General features: G+C 41.7%; 1 protein-coding gene across 17 annotated transcripts in view; it reads right to left on the bottom strand.

The window, feature by feature from the left end:
* ADGRL3 (adhesion G protein-coupled receptor L3) overlaps positions 1–18,315 on the bottom strand; it is a 609,412-nt gene that overhangs the window by 353,209 nt on the left and 237,888 nt on the right. The window contains exon 1 of one of the 17 annotated variants that reach the window (XM_029072986.2): positions 5,348–5,368. The exons of the other annotated variants lie outside the window; for them this stretch is intronic. The gene's annotated coding sequence lies outside the window, so the exon portion shown is untranslated. Of the gene's footprint in view, positions 1–5,347; positions 5,369–18,315 lie in introns of those variants that run through there. 17 annotated transcript variants of the gene reach the window in all.

Here is an 18,315-nt window from a genome sequence, read left to right as displayed (position 1 = left end):
CTCTGCTCAGAGCTAGAGCTCAGTGACACTGATTGATCAACAGAAATAATTCAATATGCTATAACTGTATTCCTACACACATAATCGATGTTCTTTTAACACCTACAAGTACTTAGTAGAGTGCTCGGCTTAAAGCAAGGGCTCAATGCCACTCATTGATCAATGGATATAATTTACTGTTATAACTGTATTTATACACACATAATCAATCACTCAATGTTATTTTAAGACCTACTATGTGCCAAGCCCTGTACTAAGCACTTGAGAGAGTAAAACATGATGGAGTTGGTAAACATGTCCTCTGCCTTCAAGGAACTTACAAATTCTTCATATGTGGAGAAGATACTGGGGATGGGGCAATTACCACCTGGAGATATATATTAATATAGATAGATAGATAGATAGACAGATAGATAGATAGATAGATAGATAGGATAGATGTGTGTGTGTGCCTGAAAAAGCCAATGTGAAACTCACTGTCCTAGTGGCAGGCACCTGAAAAGACTGTCCCTTGTTGAATTAACATATTTGGTATTTGCCTTACCTGATGCTCCGGGAATACTATTAATTTATATACATATGGGTAATCTATTTATTTCTTCATACTAATTCTGTCTTCCTCTTTAGACTGTGAACTCACAGGTAATACGTCTACAAACTTTATTGTATTGAACTCTCCCAGCTGCTTAGTAGAGTAGTCTGAACACAGTAAGTGATCAATAAATGTGACTGATTGACTGATGGGTATATTACTACTTGAACGTGTCAAATGAAACACTGGAAATTTTCTATCGTGCTCCTCTTCTCCTTTAACGATAGTTGAAGGTGTTCCCTGATTTTATGAACTTATTTTATTTTACATGAAATATATTTATCAAAACTGAAAATGTGAATATAAAACTCATTCAAAAGCACTTTTCTGCATTCCCCAAAAATCTTACATGTGAAACCATGAGAACTGTGTATCAATATTACAACAAAAAAGTATACTTTTGAAATATTCATCTCTAAGGGAATCAAGATAAACATGTGCACTGATTACAGCCCATTTTGAAACTTGATGATTAGAGAGCTGATTCCAACTTTCTCCGCTTGTAAGCTGCACCATCCAGGAGACAGGGGAGAGAGGCGGGGTCAGGAAGAGAAGGAAGTTACACTGCCCCATTTCTTTCTTTTTTCTTTTTTTTTTTCCTTAAGACCAGCAATATACCAGATTGGTTAAGAAGGATCCAGAACAGATTGGTACCCACAGACTAATAAAATGTGTGGTCAAAAAGGGGAAAAAGAAATCTTACAGTGGTAATTCAATCACATTTATTGAGTTGTGACTTTAGCCTCCCGAAGCTTGCAAAGGGCTGGGGGCAGGAGGAGTAAATGAGTCAAGGCAAAGAAAGGGAGTCCGAGTGAAGAAGGAAAGGACAGAAGGGCAGTGAAACTTCACTGGGAAAACTTCACTCACTCAAACCCACGAACACATCGAGAATTTCCCATCTGTAAGCAGTGTCCCAACAACTACTGGCTGGTTGAAATATTCTGCTCTCATCCAGTTGGGAGAAAGAGTAAAGCCAATTGCTCAGATTAGGCTTGGGGATTATTTGTGGACTTAATTTGCCCATGCTTCCCTTGCTCACAATTAACATTACTATAAAAGAACTTCTCATGCAGAGTCATTTGCAGCTACTCTACTTCTCCAGCTCTACAACTGAATTAAAGCGGCATGAAAAATTCCACTTTTTGGGCTAGGTGAAAATGGGACTGCTAACAGTTTTTTTTTTAATTTCAATATGACCAATGGTATAGAGTCTTTGAGCTATTAGTTTGAAGATTCTTACACACACACACACACCTCTCTCTCTCTCTCTCTCTCTCTCTCTCTCTCTCCAAAGCATTATCATCTGATGAACCTCTTTTTTTTTTTGCTGGAAAATGAAATAGCAAATAGTCTAGGCACCTAATACTTTAATGAGAAAACCCTTTAGTAGAAAAATGGGTTAATTTTAATTGTCTTTCAGATATGTTATAAGCTAATAAATGTCTATTAATATTTAGTAGCAAATTGGGTTTTAATGATCACTGCTATTTTTGGCTGGGGGATGACATGTAGTTTAAGCATAAACTAGATTTATGTTCTACACCAAAGTGATTTTCCTACAAACTCTCCTTGAGTTAACCTCTTCAGACCACACAAAATTGTTTATATGATTTTATTTCTAGTAGACAATTAAGGCATTAAACTGCAATACTAAAATGTATGGTACCCAGTGACTACTCAAAAAAAGACACTTCAATACGAAATAGTCCGTAGTAAAAGTTACAAAACCGTTACCCACAACTAGGATCTCCATAACCAAACCCATCGAGTGGAAGGTTCCCGCTATTCCTCTTCAAGAAACATTAAAGTATTTAATCAAACAATGGTACTTACTGAATGCCCACTGTGTGAAGAGCACTACAATGAGCTCTTGGGAGAATCCAGGACAATAGATTTGATAGACATGATCCCTGCCTTCAATGAGCTTACATTCTAGTGGTGGAGACACACATTAAGCCTGTCAATGGGCAGGGACTGTCTCTATCTGTTGCCCATTTGTACATTCCAAGCGCTTAGTATAGTGCTCTGCACATAGTAAGCACTCAATAAATACCATTGAATGAATGAAAAGATAAATTGTAAATGAGAAAAACAGCAGAGTATAAGGATAATGATAATAACAGCAGTATTTCTTACATGCTTACTATTGTGCCAGGTACTGTACTAAGCACTGGCGTACATTCAAGATAGTCAGATTGGACACAGTCTTCGTCGCACATGGGGCTCACAGTCTTAATCCACATTTTACACACGAGGTAACTGAAGCACAGAGAAGTAAAGTGACTGTCACACAGAAGACAGGTGGCAGAGAGGGATTAGAACCTAGACCCTTCTGACTCTCAGGCCCGTGTTCTATCCGCTAGGTCACACTGGTTCTCCACATAAGTGCCACAGCAAATTAACATTTTCAAATGAACCTAAAGCAATACTAAGGGCAGATCCAGTCCTAATTTAGGATGCCGTTAGGCTAGTATAATGAGGTTAAAACCAGTGCTTTAACTAAAAAATCGTTATTGGTTTACTGCCTGAGAGGGGGGTCGACCCTCACTGATTGCTCATCTTTAAAATGTGAATTAGCACTTCAAGGAGTTTGATTTTCACATAAAAGCTCCTTTTTAAATATCATTTTCTAAAAGGGGGAATTACCATCGTTGGTAGCTGAGCTTCTCTTTTAAAAGCTGCCATAAAGTATCCAAATAATAAAATTTTCGGTAGGCCGAAATGCTAAGATGTTTTCAGGTCTTCCTTGTGTTTCCTTGTGGAAGTGAACTACGAGGGCAACTGAGTCCAATTAATTTGGGAAATCAAGAGTGCTGTCTTGGAGGTGGGCGTTAGAATTGTGATATACATGGCTACAGGACCCGTGAATGCGTGTTCTTACCAGGACCAACCACCAGAATGCCCTGCTTTTTTAATTTGTTCTATCTTCCACACTGCAGAGCAAAGCCAGAAAATTAGCAGCAACAGGGCCCTGTCGAAAAAGCCCATGTTTTGAAATTAGTCCAACTCAGCAGGGGCCTCCTGGATGGAGCTCGAATTAAACATGGTCCTTAATGGCCCATTATGGTGCATCAGACACTAAAATACCCAAAGGGAGCTGGAGGCTGTTCCTACCAAGGGAGAGTTTCTCGGCCTAGGTGCATGATGCAACGTTTCTGCGGAAACTTTTTCCGCAAATGCTGGCCCGCCTGTTCTATTGACAGTCTCTTCCTACTGAGAATACACAGCCGGGGTAAAAATTGAGGATGAATCCATGCCACAGTCCTCCTTCATTTTACTTCTGTAGACGTGAGCCAACAGAAAGGATCTCATCATTTAGACATTTGTTGTTTTCAAATATCACTGACATTATGGCTTTACATTCTCTACTCCTCAGAAACCTCTGGTGGTTCCACATTCATCTTTGTGTCCAACAGAAATCTCTGGTCATTTTTCTTCTCCCCATGTCATGTTCCCGACTATCATCTCAGCACTGATACTCCTCCTCAGCAGTTCTGCTCTCACTACTTTCTGTTTCACCATCAATAGGAAATTTGTAATAACAACTGTGGTATTCATTTGGTGCATACTACGTGCCCAACATTGTAGCAAGCCCTGGGGTAGTTAGAAGATAATTAGGCGGACACAATCTCTGTTCCACCTGGGACTCTCAGTTTACCAAAGAGGATGGACAGGAAATAATTACAATTATGGTACTTGTTAAGCACTTACTATGTGCGCATCAGTGTTCTAAGCACTGGGGTAGATACGTGATAATAGGGTTAGATACAGTCCCTGACTCACATAGGGCTCATAGTCTTAATCCTCATTTTATAGATGAGGCAACTGAGGCCCAGGGAAGGGAAGTGACTTGCCCAAGGTCACACAGCAGACAAGTGGTCGAGCTGAGATTAGAACCCATGACCTTCTGATTCCCAGGCCCGCGCTCTATCCACTAGGCCACGCTGCTTCTCCACATAAATGTCGAAACAAATTAACATTTTCAACTGAACCTAAGCGAATGTTAAGGAAAGATCCTGTCCTAATTTGAGCTTCATTTTCTAGATGAGGAAAATGAGGAGCAAAAAAGTTAAGTGTCGTGCGCACAGTCACACAGCAAAGTGACGGAGTCAGGATTAGAACCCAAGTCTTCTGACTCCGGGCCGAATGCTTTCCCTTATATAAGCTTCAATACAGAACTAGAATATCCCCTCTGAAACGGAACCGATAGAGTGCTCTATTCCCTGCCCGGTCAAGTGGGTAGAGCACGGATTTGGGAGTCAGAAGGACCTGGGTTCTAATATCGGCTCCGCGACTAGTCTGCAATGTGACCTTGGGCAAATAACTTCACTTCTCTGTGACTCAGTCACCTCTTCTGTAAAATAGGGATAAAGACTGTGAGCCCTATGCAGGGACTGTGTCCAACCTAATTAGCTTGTGTCTACCCCAGGGTTTAGAACAGTGCTCATCACATAGTAAGCGCTTTACAGATATCATTATCATAACTATTACTACTCTCTCAAGACCTTGGTATGGTGCTCTGCACATTGTAAGCATTTGTTAATTGATTTATTGATTAGATGTTTTTCTAGTTGATGTCTGCGATAGCTACCAGCCCTGTTCTCCCTCCTACTCCTTTGGCCAGGCCCGACCAAAATCTGAGCTGCTCAGGACGACCGAGGGAGTGGAGGAATCGGAAATCATTTCCTGAATGGATTTAGAGGGGATTCAGGTTTACTGAGTCTTCCCAGCACCAACACAGGGCAGAAACAGGACCTTGTTCTAAAAAGTTCAGTCAGGAAACGTAATGGGTTCTTCCCGTCCGCCCAACATCCGAGATGATTTCACTACAAGCCGGTTTCCTTCCCAAGTGTAATCTATTGAGGTACTGCTGTTTTGAGAAGTATTTCCCAGATGAACAAATGTTGTCCTGAAACGGGACAAAATGTACAAAATGGGGAGATGGAGCAAAACAAGGAGAGGTTATTAACACCAGAAACTTCACATTTCAGATCAGTGAAACACGTCGCACAAAATATAATCCACTCTCAGGATCGAGGCTAGCGAATATCGACCCGCGTGAAAAAATTATTTCCCAGTAATTACACTGGTTACTGAGAAGTGTGGATTGAAATGACAGGACTACCCTTTAAACTCGTTTGTAACTCACTTCTCTTGCCTGCGATTCTTTAAACATCCTCGATCTGCCAAGATTATACTGCTCCCCCTGTCTTGGTCCATTCTCTAATTGCCATGGTAATTCACCTGGACGACCCAGTAAGATCAATGTTCCAAAGTAACCAAAACTGGCAAATCGCGCAGTAAGATATAGAGTGTCATTGTTCAGCACTTAGTGCCAGCCCGAAACAGACCTAAGGGACAAAGATGAACTGTGATGGGAAATCCATCTGATGGAATCCTGGTGCCAGATTACTGGGCATTTGACATTTTCACCCCAGAATAATTTCATCCTTTATTTTGATAAGGCAGATGAAAGTAGTTGAAGGAAAAATAAGCCAAATGGATTCAATCAGTTGTATTCATTCATTCATTCAATCGTATTCATTGAGCGCTTACTGTGTGCAGAGGATTATACTAAGTGCTTGGGAGACTGCTGACCTCCTTGCCTCCTTTCTTTCCCCACTCCAGTCCATACTTCACTCTCCTGCCAGGATCATTTTTCTACGAACACGTTCACAGTCCATGTTTCCCCACTCCTCAAGAAGCTCCAGTGGTGACCTATCTCTGCATCTAACTCCTTTATGTAGGTTTCAAAGAATTCAATCACCTTGCCCCTTCCTACCTATAACCTCCCTGATTTCCTACCACCCAGCCCACACACATTGGTTCTCTAATGCCAACCTACTCAATGTACCTCAATCTCTTCTATCTTGACACTGACCTCTCGCCCACACCCTGCCTCCGGCCTGGAACACCCTCCCTCTTCATATCCGACAGGCGATCACTCTCTGCATCTACGAAGCCTTATTGAAAGCACATCTCCTCTAAGAGCCCTTCGCTTACTAAGCCCTCTTTTCTCTTCTCCCACTCCATTCTGTATTACCCTTGAACTTGGATTTGCACCTTTATTCACCCCTCTCTTAGCCCCACAGTACTTGGGTACATATCTGTAATTTATTTATACTAATGTCTGTTTCACCTTCTAGACAGTAAGAACACTGTGGACAGGGAACCTATCAACTCTGTTTTACTGTACTCTTCCATGTGCTTAGTAGTGTTCTGCACACAATACACACGCAAATATGAATGATTGATACACTCTAACAGAAGTGGTAGACATGTTCTCTGCCTATAAGCCACAGTCTAGATGGGGAGACAGACATTAATATAAATACATTATGTATACGTACATGAATGCTGTGGAGCCTAGGGAGGGGAGAATGAAGGGTGCAAATCCAAGTGCAAGGACCATACAGAAGAAAGAGAGAGAAGAGGAAATGAGGGCTGAGGAAACAGTTGTATTTTATTACCCCCAAATCAACTTCCTAAATTTTGATACTTCTACATTAGACAATTCCCAAAAAATAAGGTGGCTCCCTCTACCAGATAGACAGCCAAGCTGCTATTAAATCTTTTTAAAGATGGTGACACAGACATCCATGATTTTGGAATTGGACCTTCCTAAAGCACAGCACACAGTATACCATCCCAAGCCCTTGGGATTCCATTGATTAAGCATCCATTAGATGGAATGAGTCAGTGGTACTGATTGTCATCAATCAATATAGTAACAAGAGTTATAGAATTTAAGTGCTTATTCTGTGCAGAGCACTGTAGTAAGCACTGAGCCCTGAACTAACTCAATCAGCTCCATGTGGTTTGGAAACATGCCTAAGACCTCTTCTGTACTTCCCTGATGCTTAGTACAGTGTACACATACCCAGTGCTTACTCAGGCATTCCTAAATGAGGAAAATTTCAATTGCTCTAGCTCCTAGCTAGAAATCATACTGGATCAATAACACATGAAAAGCCTCATTTTACATTTATTTTCTCAGCCCCAGATATTTATGGAGAAAGAAAGCAGGAAAAAACAAAAAAGAGCTGCTTTGACGTCATCAATGGGCTAGTACTAGACATCATAAGTTGTAATCAGGTCTGTTTCCGCCTGCCAGTGAACACCAACCAGTGTACAACCGGAGGGATGGGAGGCAAGGATGAGTTCTCGGAAGGTGATAGTAAAATTTACGGACGATAGAAAGTACCATACTGGATGTTGGATTCCCCATCTCTTTGGAGACTCAAGTGGTTACATAGAGCCAGCAGCATGGTCTAGAGGATAAAGCACAGGCATGGGAGTCAGAAGGATCTGGGTACTAATCCCACCTATGTCGTCTGTCTGCTGTGTGACCTTGGGTAAATCACTTAACTTCCCTGTGCCTCGGTTACCTTATTCATTCATTCAATAGTATTTATTGAGCCCTTACTATGTGCAGAGCACTGTACTAAGCACTTGGAATGTACAAATCGGTAATAGAGACAGTCCCTGCCCTTTGATGGGCTATATCATGGGAAATAAGACATTGAGCCCCAGGTGGGACGTGGACCTTGTCCAACCCGATCAAATTGTATCTACCCCAGCACTTAGTACAGTACCTGGTATTTAGTAAGAGCTTGACCAATACTAATAAAAAAACAAAAAAGCAGCTCAATTGGGCAGTCTGGAAAACGTCAGTTTCTATTGATTCAAACAGTTGCCCTAATGGAAAAGTCGCTCTGAATTCTAAACAACATAAAAAAAAGACACTTGAGACATCATTAAACCAAAAGCATCCATTAGCTATTCTCAGACATGACCTTATTTTTTGTTTGTTTTCAGGCGTTTCTCCCCCTCCCTTCCCACCAAACTTTACTGCAGTTCGGGGCCCAAGCCAAGAAATCAGAGGATCTCTCCGACTATTCCGGGAACCATCTTGAGGTCCTTGGAGCGACTCTTACACAAACAAGTCCATTTCTGATTGACCCTTATAAAGACATGATAAGAATCACCAGAAAGGAACGTAAAATTGATGGGGAAATAAGGATAAATTTGTAAATTCATTTCAACATGCCTTGAAAATTTCCCTTTTAAGTATATTCTTTTTCGATGGGGTATTGGCTGCAAGATGTGTTACTCAGTAAGATTCTCAGCTTGTAGAACCTTGGAAGGACTTAATCACTCAATGGTATTTAATGAGCACTTACTGAGTGCAGAGCACTAAATACATGGGGGAGTACACCACAATAGAGTTGGTAGACATTTCCTGCCCACAACAAGCTTACAGTCTTGAGAGGGAGACATTCATTTCAATAATTTACATACAACATATGATTTAAAGATAGTGGCCTTCTGCCACTTTCTGCATATTTACCTACACAATCATTTAGGGTACAGGAAAAAAAAATGAACAAAGGTGGTGTCTTTTAAATGCCATATTTGAAATAGCCTGTTTTGACTTCTATGTGAAATGAATCATTTTGATCAATGTTAAATATATTCCTCATTACTTTGGAGGCAGCGGGTCTGCTGTCGTGAGCCCCATGTGGGGAAAAAACAGGGGCGGTGTCCAACCTGATTACATTATATCAACCCCAGAACTTAATTCGGTGCGTGGCAAATAGTAAGTTCTTAACAAATACGATCCATCGATGGTATTTACTGAGCGCTCACTATGTGCAGAACACTGTACCAGATGCTTGGGAGAGCATAACGGAATTGGTAGACAAGTTCCCTGCCCACGGGGAGCTTCCAGTCTAGAAGACTATCAAAATCAACAAAACGAAATGTGGAAATAATAATAATAGTAGTAGTAAAAGCAACAGTAGCAACAACTGGGTTTAGGATGCACAGTAGTCACTTTAAGATACAGAACCAAGTTTAATTTACCAAACAGACTTGAGCAAGAAGCTGACCTGTTGAAACCTATTGCAGTTTTCATTATTTAATATCCAGTATTAGAGGTACTACATTTACTTGGCAATACCTAAAATAATTCCTAGGCCTTTAACTCGCTAAAGTTCTCTATTACATTGGAAATTTGGGGCTTCATTCCCCCAATTTAGAATCCTAGAGTTGTTTTGGAGTTGAAGGTATCCTTAATAAGAATGTCATCACAATGGGGAGTATCAGATGTGGACGTTTTCACCACATTGAAAAAAAGGTTTTTGTTTTGTTTTTTGCCCCCCAGTGAATATTAATTATGCTCTGGACGTTGCAGGCTTCATTCATCATTGCTTCAAGATCACGGCGAAGACGGCCTGCTGACATTTTCCTAAATTCAACTTTGAAATGTTTTCTCTCTGGGAAGTGTCTGGCCATTAGTAATGACCATTTCTTCTGTGCATGGAGAAAGACGTAATGCCACGGTAACTCAATGGGCTTTACAGAAAAGAGGCTATATATCTCCGTCCGTCTTTCAGTAAAGAACACCTAATGCAACTAGGTTCAAGTACTTTCTTCTCTGCTATGGTGATAAATACAGCCCTTCTGGGATAAATTTCCAACATTTTTGTTACTGGCTCCTCTGATTCATTTTCTCCCCTCATTCCACTTATGAGTTGCTCTGAAAAATCCCACAATTTGAATATATTTTTCCATGAACAGCACTGAGCAATCTTTCGCCGTGCGACTCACAATAGGAGCACCCCAGACCCTCTCAATTGCCAAACAAAAAGAGCCTGTGTGAAGACATTTATTTTCCCACTTTTTTCCTCATCTTCTAAAATACCACAATCTGGTTTTCATGAGGTGCCCATTCTCCTTTCTGCAAACTGTAAAAGGAGATGTGTCACTTGGAAGGTAGCATATAATTTTGTGTGATTGGCTGGTTGTCATTTATGAGAGTTTAGGCAGTCATTTATATTAATTTAACTAGTAACTTCATAATCAGGTGGTACAAAGCAATGCAATATCTTCAAGAGAAGGTCCAGGAGGCTGATGTAAATAGACAATAGATATGGGAGTCCAGATGAGAGATATTTCTCTCAGAAGCACTAGAAAATCGGCAATTTTTCACTGTTAAAGCTCTGAATTATGCTTAAAAGCCAAGTCCAACACCCCTGCAGGTATGAACACAATATATCCCCACCCACAGGATAAAAACTGCCTTAAACTGAAAAACCATGAAAAATGAAGACATAATAAAAATTCCCAACATTTTTGTTACTGGCTCCTCCGATTCATTTTCTCCCCTCACTCCATTCATTCATTCAATAGTATTTATTGAGTGCTTACTATGTGCAGAGCACTGTACTAAGCGCTTGGAATGGACAAATTGGTAACAGATAGAGACGGTCCCTGCCCTTTGATGGGCTTACAGTCTAATCGGGGGAGACGGACAGACAAGAACAAGGCATGAGATGAGGCAAGGATCACACCAAGATTATGTGCCCACCTGCTAACCCTTAGAACAAATTATAGGCAGAGGGCATCAATAGCATATACAGGGTGGGTGCATAAATGCAGTGACATTGAGGGTAGAAGGGAAGAGATGTAGGAAGGAGGGAGAGACACACGTGCTTAGGTGAGGCTTAGGTGTTGAGAATGGGATGGTGGTGGTGTATTTTAGAGTCTAGATCGATCACGTTAGAAGACAACTTTGAAAAATGGGGGGGGGGGGCGTCTGGCCCACAACCAGATTGAATCCGAATGCCCTTCTGTATTCCCAGTCTCCTCTCTGCCTGGTTCAGCCATCTTGTCAGCTAAGCCTCTGAACACCTGACCATAAATTTGACAAGGCTGGTTGACTCCCTCCCAATTCCATCCCCACTTAGAAATATGGAGTCATAACTCTACTAATGAGTTGCTCTGAAAATCCCACTATTCGAATATATTTTTCCATGAACAGCATTGAGCAATCTTTCCCTATGCGACTCCCAATAGGAACACCCCAGGCCCGCTCAATTGCTAAACAAAAAGAGCCTGTGTGAAGACATTTATTTTTCCACTTTTTTCCTCATCTTCTAAAATACTGCAATCTGGTTTTCATGAGATGCACATTGTCATGAATGCAAGAAACCTCTCTATACATTGACAGCACAAATAATATAGAATCACTTTCTTCTTTCCCTACAAATGGGGCAGGTGTTGAATGCCCACACATTTCCTCCATCAAAACTCCTCTAGGAAGAACCTGGCATCTAAGTTAATGATAAAGCCCTCATTCATGTTAGAAGAAAGGGCTGGCCTGTTACTAGGAGAGACATTGATAGATTACAAGGCTAACCAGACCACAAAGTATTAATATTGTGAGGTTTTCTTATGGTATTTATTACCTACTATGTGCCAAGCACTGGTCTAAGCACTGGAGTAGTGGCAAGTTAATAAGGTTGGACACATTCCCTGCCCCACATGAGACTCACAGTTTAAATAGGAGAAAGTAGGATTTAATCCCCATTTTGCAGTTGAGGAAACTGAGGCACTGAGAAGTTAAGTGACTTGCCCAAGGTCATACAGCAAGCAATCGGAGAAGCCAGGCTTAGAATCTGGGTCCTCGAAAATCCAGGCCCATGCTCTTTCCGCTAGGCCACGATGCTTTTACGTCCAAGTAGGAGGAAGAACAGATAATTATGATGGCCACTGGAGGATTTTCCATCACAGGTTTATTTAATGAACCTGAGCTTACATAATAATAATAATAATAATAATGATAATTGTGGTACTTGTTATGCACTTACTGTGTGTCAGGCACTGTACTAACCGCTGGAGTGGACACAAGCAAATCGTGTAGGACAGAGTCTCTGTCCCAATTGGGGCTCACAGCCTCAATCCCCATTTTACAGATGAGGAAACTGAGGCCCAAAGAAGAGGGGTGGTTTACCCAAAATCACACAAGCAGTCATGTGGCGGAGCCGGGATTAGAACCCAAGACCACCTGACTCCCAGGCCCGGGCTCCATCCACTAAGCCATGCTGCTCCTCCTTGCTTTTTTCCCCTCAGCTGATGAAATAGTGTGTTAGAGAAGATGATGAAGCTGGGTCCACAAATTCTAAATTCAGTTTAAAAAGTGACAGGCTATTCTGCCATCATGAAGTAATACTCTGATTAATGCAGGGCATGTCATTTAATAGACTGGCTGAAAGAGTGGGATTTTCGTTACGTGGGCACAAGCAGGAAGATTTAAAAAGATCATGGCCTGAATTTAATTTCTCTGTGACTCAGTTACCTCATCTGTAAAATGGGGATTAAGACTGTGAGCCCCATGTGGGACATCGATTGTGTCCTGCCTGATTCACTTGTATCTACCCTATTGCATAGTACAGTGCGGCACATAGTAAGCACTTAAATACCATATTAAAAAACAACAACACACTCTTCCACTGTTTAATGCCCTGGTCAAATAGGGAACTAGTGACAGTTTTCTGGCCAGCCACTGTGGCCCTTCAAACTGTTCCTGCTTAGCCTCTGAAGGGTGGCTTAGTTAACACAAGCTATTTTGGCCATTTGTTTTTGGCATTCATTTGCTCCTGGTATGAATACAATTTGGATTAGTGCATTAGGATCAATCTGACAGGTGAAAAATGAATAGTGAATTTTTTGTTGTTTCGTTTTACCCATTGTCATTCTTTAAATGGAGTTTACATTACCCCCCTTCAAAAGTCATTTATGTTTCCTCCCCATTGCAGAGTAAAAGTTCTGAACTACATAAATTACACTAACGTTTCAGCATAAACTGGTCCTGTGAGGAGTTAAAAGGGAAATGGGGTTGACTTCTGCCCTTGATTCTTCAAGACACACAAGTTTAAAACAATTAGCACCGAAACACAAATGACAGAAATAAAGGAGATTTTAGAAGTCAAATGCAGGGTGGATTTGAATGGATTCATTTCTCATCACTCTGGAAGACAACACTATAATGACAAGAAAGTTGTCTGGAAAGCCAGTGTGATCTTAACAGCATCTAATGTTCATTTAATATGTAATTCAGATAATCAAGAGGAGAGGAAACTCCATCCTGGAAAATGCAGTGGACTAAAGACCTTATTCATCCATCTTCTCCTCTCTTCCCTCACATCTTCCATGTCCTTTAGGACTGATAACTAGCTTGCATGCTCTCTCTCTCTCTCACATACACATGGACACAGTTATTTCATCAGTACTCTGTGCAACCATGCACTTTTTTATATCAATGGTATATACTGAGCTCCTTCTATGTGTAGAGCACTGTACTAAGTGCTTGGAAGAGCAAAATACAACAGAGTTAGCAGACACGTTCCTTGCTCATAATGAGCTTACAGTGTAGAGGGGGAGACAGACATCAAGGTTAATTTATAACATATAATTTTAAGATATGTATATATGTGCTGCGGGGTTGCAGGTGAGGCAAACATGAAATGTCCAAAGATCACAGATTCAAGTGCATACCTTATTACAAAAATCACTCACCTAAATATCCACTTTTCTACTTGTATCTAAATTATTTTAATGACTGTCTCCCCACCTCAATGTAAGATCATGCCTTACAGTGACTCTATTCTGATACTATTTTGCACACAAACACAATGATTAAGTGATCAATTCCCAAGGTTTTGGTTTGTGTGTTTTCCATTCCACACAAAGTATGCAGGTTCTAGACTAAGACAAATGCATTTTTAAAACAGTTACTTCCATGAAGCCATGAAGTTTACAGCAAAACAGCAAGTTGGTAATTAACTACTTTTAAAGGGCTTTAATTCCCCCAAGAATAATGTGTTAGTTTAATCTTCTCTGCAAACATATAATGATGCAACTCACCCCTTGGGTGGACTGGGCACAAGTAAACAATACAATTCTGTCCCAGGATGGTTTATTCTATTCAAACAAAATGGCAAATGTTGTTGTAAGATTAAGGGGAAAACAATATAAAAACTAGCAGAGGCAGAATGGGCATGAGAGCAGGGGGAAAAAAATGAATGAGAATGTGAATTTGTTTTCTTAAGCATCTGTGTACACAACTGGCTGAAAAACAGGAAAGCATTGCCACCAGGCTTTGTAGCCAGAAACAGCAAGGTAAAGGCACGCAGATAACAACGCTGGAAAGAGCCAAGTGGATGGATGAAATCTTTAAGGTAGCCATTCTGAAAAGGAGAAATGATACCCCAAAAGTATCCACCTGGAAAAGAGCCCACACACCATTCTCTAGGTTAAACACAGTACTACAGATAGTATTTATTAAGCACCTGTGTGCAAAATTAATCAGTCGATGGCATTTATCTGCTATGCACCGAGCACTGTTCTAACAACTTGGGAGAGTGCAATACAAGAGGATTAAGAGACACGATCCCTGCATAATGAGCACTAGAAAAGAAGTCCACCAAGAAAATACAGACTGATTTCCTGGCCCCTAAGCGGCTTCACAGTCTAAGAACAAGATCTGAGGGTTGTGGGAGGTTACTGGCGATGGGCACGCAGGGAAAGGTGAACAAGCAAGAATATGAGACAAAGAAAATGATAAAATGCAATGAGAGCAGAGGCAGAGGAGACTCACGGCTCATCCAAAAGTCGCAAAAATCAGCCCGCCATTTAGCACCAGCGTATTGCACATCTTTAGCACAATAATAGTAATAATGATATTTGTCAAGTGCTTAATATGTGCCAAGCACTGTTCTCAGCGCTAGGGTAGATCCAAGATAATCAGTTTGTCCCACGTGGGGCTCACAGTCTTAATCCCCATTTTACGAATGAGGTAACTGAGGTCCAGAGAAGTTGTTGCCCAAAGTCACACAGCTGAAAAGTGGCAGAGCTGGGATTAGAACCCTCTGATTCCCAAGCCCGGGATCTTTCCACTAAACCAAGCCTCTTTCTTTAAAATAAATACATGATTATTGCATTTGCCTTTGAAGTGGCATTTTCAACTTTCCTTCTCAGTTGCACATTTGTCCCCACACGTGGATCAAAAATAGACAGATAATTTACTATGGTTCTGCTCCAGGCTGTACAGGCCTAGGAGAAAGAGGACCTGCGTTCTCATCCCACTTCTGTCAGTTACCTGCTACCTTGGGCAAGTCACTTCTCTGTGCTTCAGTTTCCTCAGCTGTAAAATGAGGAGTAAATTAGTCTGTTCTCCCTCCATTTTGGACCGTGAGCTCTATGTGGGCCAGAGACCATATACAATCGGATTAACTTGCATCCACCGCAGCCCTTGGAACACAGCTTGACACATAGTAAGCACTTAAATATAATGATAATAATACCAATAATGCTACTAATCATAACAATAATACCCTCTCTCCCTCCCTTCCGGACTCGATCATTCTTCTCTTTCTTACTTGACAAGTGATGAATGAAAAAACAGGGTAGCCAAGCAGGCTGTGTCCCTATCAAGTAACGTCCACTAAGCAACCAGCAGCGGGAGGCAGAAAGGTACCGAGAGGAGACATCACAGGAGCAAAAACGGTAAAGGCAGAGAGGGAACTCTGAGCCGATCAGAGGGGAACTGGTGAAGCATACGGTTTGACGGACAATCTCCGTCGTCACTGCTTTGGCTCTGACAGTGGAGCAGTCCTCCCGGTTGAAAGATGACAAACCATTGATGGGATGTTTGCCCACGAGCCTGTACGGGGGTCTATCCTCTCTACAAAAAGACGGAGCTTTTGCATTCGCTCCTTAAAGTGGTCTGGCGCCGTCTGTTGGCTTTCCAATTTCCCAAGCTCCTTGGGGATAGGAGCTGTGTCTTCTACCTCCCACGCACTCTCCTAAAGCACACAGGAAGGACTCAGCAAATACCAATTATATGTATAAAGGTGTTCAATCTGAAGACCGCCAAAAGTAGAAATACTATTGGCTGTTAGTTGTAGCCCCATTTCTGATTGGCATCCGCCTAGCTTACTAAATTCCAAAAAACTCAAATTGCTGCAGTAGTGTCAGTCAGCCAGTCATATTTAGTGAGTGTTTACTGTGTGCAGATCACTGTACTAAGTACTTGGGAGAGTATCCAAAAAAAAACATAAAATAGACACATGCCCTGCCCTCAACAAGCTTACAGGCAGGTAGCAATAAGTGCCTGGAGCACACTGTGTCCTCTGCTAAGGAAGCAACATGGCCTACTGGGTAGAGTATGGGACTGGGAGTCAGAAGGACCTGGGTTCTAATCCCAGCTCTGCCACTGGTCTGCTGTGTGACCTTGGGGAAGTCACTTCTCTTCTCTGGGCCTCAGTTACCTCTTTTGTAAAATGGGGATTAAGACCGTGATTCTCTTGTGGGACTAAGACGGCTTAACTTTTATCTACTTCAGTGCTTAGGACATTGTTTGACAAATAGTAAGAACTTAACAAATACCATCGTTATTATTACTAAGCACTTGGGAAGTACATTAGAAACACAAGGAGCTCACACCTCATGGCCATCGTGTACGTCTCACACAAGTTTCACATGACCCTTGTCTATAGTCCATTTTCCTCCTTCCTCCTCTCTGTAATGTATTTCAGGGCCTCTCCTGTACTAAACTGACAGTTCCTTGGAGGTGGGAATCATACTCACTACTTCTACTCTTCCCTTCCAGTGTTTTTAGGATCGTGCTCTGCATCCCATAAGTGAATAACAACAACTATTTTATTAAGTGGCAAGCACTGTACCAAATGCTGGACAGATATATGATAATCAGGTCAGACACAGTCACTGTTCCACATAGGGCTCGGGGTCTGAAGGAGGAAGATGGGGCATTTCCTCCCCACTGTACAGATTAGAGAACTGAGGCCCAGAGAAGTGACTTGCCCTAGGTCACACAGCAGGCAAGGGGCAGAGCTGGCATCAGGACCTAAGTCCTCAGTGCTCCATTCCCATGCTCTGTCCACTACGCCATGCTGCTTATCTAGTATCATTATCTCTGTCTGTCAGTCCTACAAATCGGGTTCCTCATTCCCCCGCAGTAGGGGAAGATTTACCCTTTGGGGTCTATTAGCCCCGAGTTCAGAAGCAAAGTCCGGTCAGCAGCCCAACACTGGTGCCTGGTCTTGAAGGTCAAACAAAGGAACCCTTCACTGCGACTGAGAAGGCTTTTAAATAGAACCCTGTGGTAAATGTCATGTTTTATATTGGTATCTTACAACTCGCTCGGAAGAATGACGGTTTTGTCACTACTGTTTGTTTTTCATGCTATTATAAGATCCGCTTGCTACTGAAGAGATTGTCCTCTTCACAAGAGATACATTTGTTGGGAATAAAGAACTTCCTTTTTCAAAGAGGAGGGGCAGCTTTCTGTTTTTGCTTCACGCTTCATTGGTCGTGTTGTTTCCATGTGTTTCCTTCTCTCCCTCCCTCATATCTCCAGCTCTTCTAGATGAGGAACCGCCTGCAAGCCAGTCTCAATTAATAATAATAATAATGTTGGTATTTGTTAAGCGCTTACTATGTGCCGAGCACTATTCTAAGTGCTGGGGTAGACATAAGGGAATCAGGTTGTCCCACGTGGGGCTCACAGTCTTAATCCCCATTTTTTACAGATGAGGGAACTGAAGCACAGAGAAGTTAAGTGACTTGCCCACAGTCACACAGCCGACAAGTGGCAGAGCTGGGATTCGAACTCATGAGCTCTGACTCCAAAGCCCGTGCTCTTTCCACTGAGCCACGCTGCTTCTCTGCTTCAATTACACCTGCTCCCGTCCCCCAGGGCTAGACTGTAAGCTCCTTAAGGGCAGAGATAATGTCTACCAGCTCTACTCTTCCAAATTCCTAGTACGGAGCTCATCCTGTGGTAAATATTCGATAAATATTATTGATTGCTTGTTTTAAATGTTCAAACAAAAGCAAGTAACTGAAAGAATGAAAGT

This window comes from Ornithorhynchus anatinus, chromosome 10, assembly GCF_004115215.2.
Source record: "Ornithorhynchus anatinus isolate Pmale09 chromosome 10, mOrnAna1.pri.v4, whole genome shotgun sequence".
NCBI lineage: Eukaryota > Metazoa > Chordata > Mammalia > Monotremata > Ornithorhynchidae > Ornithorhynchus > Ornithorhynchus anatinus.
Note: the sequence above shows the minus strand (reverse complement) of the source record. Positions and strands in the feature narration are given on the sequence as shown.